The 6,772-nt window shown below is 44.2% G+C and overlaps 1 non-coding gene across 1 annotated transcript; it reads right to left on the reverse strand.

The window, feature by feature from the left end:
• Window positions 1-702: 702 nt before the first annotated feature.
• Window positions 703-821, reverse strand: LOC138360583 (5S ribosomal RNA). Its single transcript, XR_011226495.1, has one exon. It is a non-coding gene; the product is annotated as a 5S ribosomal RNA (ribosomal RNA).
• Window positions 822-6,772: the final 5,951 nt, after the last annotated feature.

The raw sequence follows: 6,772 nt of genomic DNA on the forward strand, positions 1-6,772 counted from the left end.
ATTTGAGGGTTATTATTTCGCCTGTTGATTGGGGGGAGGGTTGATGTGTTAGGGGGTTTTCGGTTAGATGTGGTGGTGGTGATTGGTGGTGATTGGTGGTGATTGGTGGTGATTGGTGGTGATTGGTGGTGGTGGTGGTGGTGGTAGTAGGTGGGAGTTGGGGGGGGGGGGGGGGGGGGGGGGGGGAGGGAAGGGGGGGATGGTCTGTGGATTCGTTCTCCGTACCCTTTACATATAAGCAAAAATATGCCTTCTTGTGGGTATAGAAACATTAACACAAATTATATCAGTAACTGATATTGTAGCCTTTTAAACAGAAAAGATTTGTACATACAAATACTTTTTAATTATCATTTATTTGTGGAAATGGCATTTACGTCATTAAATTGATACCTCAGCATCAAGCTTGTGTCCTGCAGCAGTGGTCCAGTGGTAAAGTGTATATAAGTGATGCGTATTCTTGGAGTTGCGAGTTCAAACCCGGATTAAGCTATATATATATACAACATGTTTTGTTTTGGTTGTTTGTTTTTGTATAAAGCCTCACACAATATCTATATTAAGCGAGTTTGTTTTAAACATGACATACATATTAATTCATTTTACCAGGCCTTATTCCACACAACTCCGTGAATTTCCCGTGGAGCCAGCCATTCAAACAAAAACAAACGAAACAAAACAAAACAAAACAAAAAACATTATTGCCAACAGCATTTGGTGTTCCCAGGCGGTCACCCATCCAAGTACTAACCAAACCCAACGTTGCTTAACTTCGCTGATCGGACGAGAAGCGGTGTTCTCAACGTGGTATGGCCGTTGGCATGAGACTGCCTACACATTGTGGCTAATAACCAACTCTTTTAAGTCATCGCGGCAGGATACGGACCTGCTTGTGGTGTCTTAATGGTAATTGTATCCTAACATATTTTTGTCTCCTTGGCATGGATATTTAACATCGTTTATTCAGTCTTGGGTTTATGTTCTTTCGCCATTTACAGACATTTTACATCTACCTACTTCCTCAGCCTGCCCTGCCAATTTCTAATGAATTTGTGGATTTTCTTTTGTAATACAAACATGTGTGTGCTCATCTGCTCTTCAGTTTTTATGATATTTGTCTCATCTGTCCTGCTTTATGATACTTTTACAAAGAACATGAACAAATGCTTCTATTTTAGAGAAGATATGGGATCCAGGTTTCGGAGCCGTAAAACCAACCGTCGTGATTGGTGGACGAGTTGCCAGGTTGCAGCTTCTGTACCGTGCCGGCACATAAATAGGTTCGGCTCAAGCGGCGGCAGCATCATTCCCCCGTGACTGTCTGAGCGTCTCTCATCACCTTGGTTATCTCATCATCATCATGGTAGAAGCAAAGCCTACCAAGAAGGCTGCGGCTGCTGCTGCTGTGGTGGCCACCACCAGGAAACCTCGCGTCCAGGTTGCTCACCCGAAAACTAGTCAAATGGTTCTAGCCGCGGTCGCAGCACTCAAAGACCGTAAGGGCTCGTCTCTACAAGCAATCAAGAAGTACGTTGTTGCCAACAACAAAGTCGAGGCTGCCAAGATCGCCATTTACATCCGAAGATTTCTCAAGAAAGCAGTGGCTGACGGCATTCTTGTTCAGACCAAGGGAAGTGGAGCTAGTGGATCATTCAAGCTGGCCGTAGCAGAGAAGAGGGCCGTTCTAACTCCCAAGAAAGCCACCACAACCAAGAAACCATCTACAGCAGCAAAGAAGGCCGTGGTAACTCCCAAGAAAGCCGCCACAAGCAACAAACCACCTACAGCCTTGAAAAAGAAGCAGCAGCAGCAGCAGCTTGTTGTTGGGAACAAAAAGCCCAAAATAAAGAGAGCTTCAAAATCTCCCAAACCACCCAAGGCAAAGAAAGCTGTCAAGAAAACAACAAAGGCAAAATAAACGACGACATGCAAGCAGCATGAATACACATGACAATAAACATCCAGGCCTCCCCCCTCAGTGGAGGGGCCTCATATGATTCCAAAAAGAGTTTAGTTTTGTAGACAAATAAATCATTACTTTTGGGGTAGATTTACTCTGTATATATATATATATATATATATATATATATATATATATATATATATATATATATATATATATATATATATTATATATACACATGGGTGAGGTGATATGGTACCAAAGTTTTGGGTAAGGTGATTGACATTTACACAAGATAAAACACGAACCAATGGGAATAAAAACATAAGAATGGAAGTAACTGCAGAAGGCCTATTGGCCCATAACACAAGCACTTCCTCTTGATGCTTCTATATTGGTTCGGAGTCTTGAAGCTATAATATATATATATATATATATATATATATATATATATATATATATATATATATATATATATATATATATATATATATATATATATGCACACAAAACTAAATAGTCTTGTTAGACAAATTGCCCCTATTAGAGGCAAGTTGACTAACAAGCCGAATGACTGCAATTGTTTTGAATTTGAGTTAAATCTAACATAGAAATGTAATCAAACCTAACCTAACCTATGCTAACCCAAGCTAAGCTAACCTAACCTAACCTAAGCTAACCCAAGCTAAGCTAACCTAACCTAACCTAACCTAACCTAACCTAACCTAAGCTAAGCTAACCTAACCTAACCTAACCCAGCAATTCATGATCTTAATATAATACTGTTAATTGGATAAACCAATTTGGAAAGAAATGTTCGAAAATAACAAAATTAACTGTGCTTGTTAGGAAAATTGGGCCTTGCATACTTGTCCCAATAGTGTGGTTCTCGCTTTTAGGTACGACATAAACGTATACCTAAGTTGAGAGAGAAAAAGATTCGCACTCAAACATGCATATCGATTGCCAGTCCTGAATTCTGGGTAGATATTCGTGTCCTCCCTTTTCATTTACCATCATTTGGATACTATCAAAACAGCTCTGAGAAGGATAAAATGAATAAAACGGGTAGCTCACTCATGTAAAAAGGAAGAGTTGGGAAAGATCTCTCTCTCTCTCTCTCTCTCTCTCTCTCTCTCTCTCTCTCCCCCCTCACCCCCCCCCCCCCCCACCAATGATCCTGCTCTGCTAGTATATAACGTAACAAACCTTCCCCCCCCCCCCCCCCCCTCCCCAATCAGAGTCCCTTTAAGCATGCGAGGATAAAAAATAGATTTCATAAGACCCAATGTGCTAGCTGATATCAAAACAATTTATGTTATCGTCTATTAAGCCCTTCAGTAAAAAAAGTATAGGGACCTAATTAGGTCCCGTTTTGAGGTGGTGGTGGGTGGAATCGATGGATTAGCCAAGCTCTTATCCGCCGAATCCGTAGAGGGTACGACCCTGGCGCTTCAGAGCGTACACCACGTCCATAGCAGTGACGGTCTTCCTCTTGGCGTGTTCCGTGTAGGTTACAGCATCACGGATGACGTTCTCGAGGAACACCTTCAGGACGCCACGGGTCTCTTCGTAGATGAGACCCGAAATACGCTTCACGCCGCCACGACGAGCTAAGCGACGAATAGCGGGCTTGGTGATGCCCTGGATGTTGTCACGTAGCACCTTACGATGACGCTTGGCGCCACCCTTTCCGAGTCCCTTGCCTCCCTTGCCGCGTCCAGTCATGGTGTTGAAGTTGTGTGAATCGAATTGACGAATGCCCGCACGATTTCCCGACTATATCCCATCAAGCGGACGTACTAGTAGCATTGCAACTCCTGCCTGCCCTTACTTTACGCTTGTGGTCGAGTAGACACGGCTTTCTCACAACGCTTTCAAAACTGCAGTTGCCTACTCGTCTGTTTCACGTCCCTGTGAAATGACTTTTGCACAAATCCAAAAAATAGAGCAAAATCAGCGATAATAGTGATTGAGGTGAGCCGCCTGTTGGCTGCAGCCAGAGGAAGGAGGGGAGGGGCAACGGGGTGACGTAGGCGAGTCGAGCAGCCAATGGCGCTCGAGCAAGCGCCTCGAGACGGCGTATATAAGCAAAAATTTTTCGGCGCCGGCCATCACAAACCACAGTTGTTCACCATGGCTCGCACCAAGCAGACTGCTCGCAAGTCCACGGGAGGCAAGGCTCCTCGTAAGCAGCTGGCCACCAAGGCAGCACGCAAGTCTGCTCCTGCCACAGGGGGTGTGAAGAAGCCTCACCGTTACAGGCCCGGAACGGTCGCCCTGCGTGAGATCCGTCGTTACCAGAAGAGCACCGAGTTGCTCATCAGGAAACTTCCCTTCCAGCGTCTGGTGCGCGAGATTGCCCAGGACTTCAAGACCGATCTTCGCTTCCAGTCGTCTGCCGTCATGGCTTTACAGGAGGCATCCGAGGCTTACCTGGTCGGTCTCTTCGAGGACACTAACCTCTGTGCCATCCACGCCAAGCGTGTCACCATCATGCCAAAGGACATTCAGCTTGCTCGCCGTATCCGTGGAGAGCGTGCATAAGCTAAATCGACCACCCTAGTATACACCAAACTCGGCCCTTCTCAGGGCCAAAATATCCTTCTAAGGAGATTTCAGACATTCCTAGCATCAGTCATATGAATTAACCTTCATCTACACATATAATAAATAAATAAATAAATAAACAAATACACTAATTTAGGTGTCATACATACACGTGATATCAATAAATCAAGTCATTTGTAGTACAACCTGTTCTCTTACAAACAAAACGCCGTCGCTTTTCGCTCTTATGCACTGTCAAGGATCACCCACCCCCCCCCCCCCCCCCCCAAAATAAAAATTGTCATACTGTACTAGAAATAAAAGCAGCTTGTATAAGTGACATACTGTCCAGTCCTGTTTTATTCTGTTTTCGGTCCTCTGGCTTAATCTGTTAAGTTAGGAGATGACATTTTAAATTAACCGTTTTCTTGACATTTTCAAACCTAAGAGGGTGGCCTGCATAGTAATCCTAATGTGGAACATAACAATGAATCTCTAATCTCTAGAAAAAAAAAAAGATACCGAGTGCTTATATGTGTTGAGAGAGAGAGAGAGAGAGAGAGAGAGAGAGAGAGAGAGAGAGAGAGAGAGAGAGAGAGAGAGAGAGAGAGAGAGAGAGAGAGAGAGAGACACAGACAGACAGACAGACAGACAAGACAGAGACAGACAAGACAGAGACAGACAGACAGACAGACAGACAGAGACTGAGAGAGAGAACACACACAGACAGTTTCATAAATATTCTCATTTTATAGCTATTTGCTTTCAGTGACAGAGGTTTTTGTTATAATAGTATTGGTGTCTAACACTCACAATCTCTTTAGAAATTAAAGTGTGGCTCCAATGGAGCCGAGTTTGTTGGTTTGAGGCCAAGCCACCACCACAGGGCAGTAAGTAAGCCGTTTACTTGGAGGAGGTGTACTTGGTGACGGCCTTAGTGCCCTCAGAGACGGCGTGCTTGGCCAGTTCTCCGGGCAACAGGAGCCTTACAGCCGTCTGGATCTCCCGACTGGTAATGGTGGAACGCTTGTTGTAGTGGGCCAGGCGAGAAGCCTCGGCGGCGATGCGCTCGAAGATGTCGTTCACGAACGAGTTCATGATCGACATGGCTTTGGAAGAGATACCAGTGTCGGGGTGGACCTGCTTCAGCACTTTGTAGATGTAGATGCTGTAGCTCTCCTTCCTCCTGCGCTTCTTTTTCTTATCGCCCTTGGCAATGGCCTTCTGGGCCTTTCCGGCCTTCTTGGCAGCCTTTCCAGATGCCTTGGGTGGCATGATGATGCTCGTGCTGGCTGGCGTTGCGATACAATAATGAACTTTTGCGCGAGGCGAGCTTTCCTTTTATATCCCGCTCGCGACTCAGCTCAGAGCGGGTCGCGTGGCGGAGCGCGCTGATTGGTCAGTGGCGGGCTCCCTTGATCCTGAGCGGGGTATATAACACGAAGCTCGATCTGCGGGGCGGCATAAAACACCACAAACCCACAACAGCAGCAGCAATGTCAGGACGCGGCAAGGGAGGCAAAGTGAAGGGCAAGTCAAAGTCTCGCTCCAGCAGGGCCGGACTTCAGTTCCCCGTGGGCAGAATTCACCGTCTGCTGCGTAAGGGCAACTACGCCGAACGCGTCGGTGCTGGCGCTCCTGTCTACCTGGCAGCCGTCATGGAATACCTCGCTGCCGAAGTTCTGGAGCTCGCCGGTAATGCCGCACGTGACAACAAGAAGACCCGTATCATCCCACGTCACTTGCAGTTGGCCATCCGCAACGACGAAGAACTCAACAAACTTCTGTCTGGCGTAACCATTGCACAGGGAGGTGTTCTTCCAAACATTCAGGCAGTTCTTTTGCCAAAGAAGACAGAGAAGAAGTAAGCACTTCTGCCACCCACCACGACAAATACCATAACCAGGCTCCATCCGGAGCCACACACACTTTAATAGAGAGATTCAAGTAGACAATCAACTTTCAAACATTAATAATAACATTTATATTGATTTCATTTGGAATGTGTACATAACAAACAAACAAAACAAAATTATAGGGGATATTCAGCATCACTTGGAATATTAACCAATCATATAAATCCAATATATATTTTATATTTTACTTTAAGCGAGGAATTCATATTATATTAATTTTTAATCATACAAATGAACAAAAGCAATTCTTCACTAGACGTAATGAATGAATAAATGATCAAGGTTTTAATGTGTTTCATGAATATATATATATATATATATATATATATATATATATATATATATATATATATATATATATATATATATATATATATATATATATATATATATATATATATAA

Source organism: Procambarus clarkii, unplaced genomic scaffold (assembly GCF_040958095.1).
Source record: "Procambarus clarkii isolate CNS0578487 unplaced genomic scaffold, FALCON_Pclarkii_2.0 HiC_scaffold_115, whole genome shotgun sequence".
In the NCBI taxonomy this organism is placed as follows: Eukaryota; Metazoa; Arthropoda; class Malacostraca; order Decapoda; family Cambaridae; genus Procambarus; species Procambarus clarkii.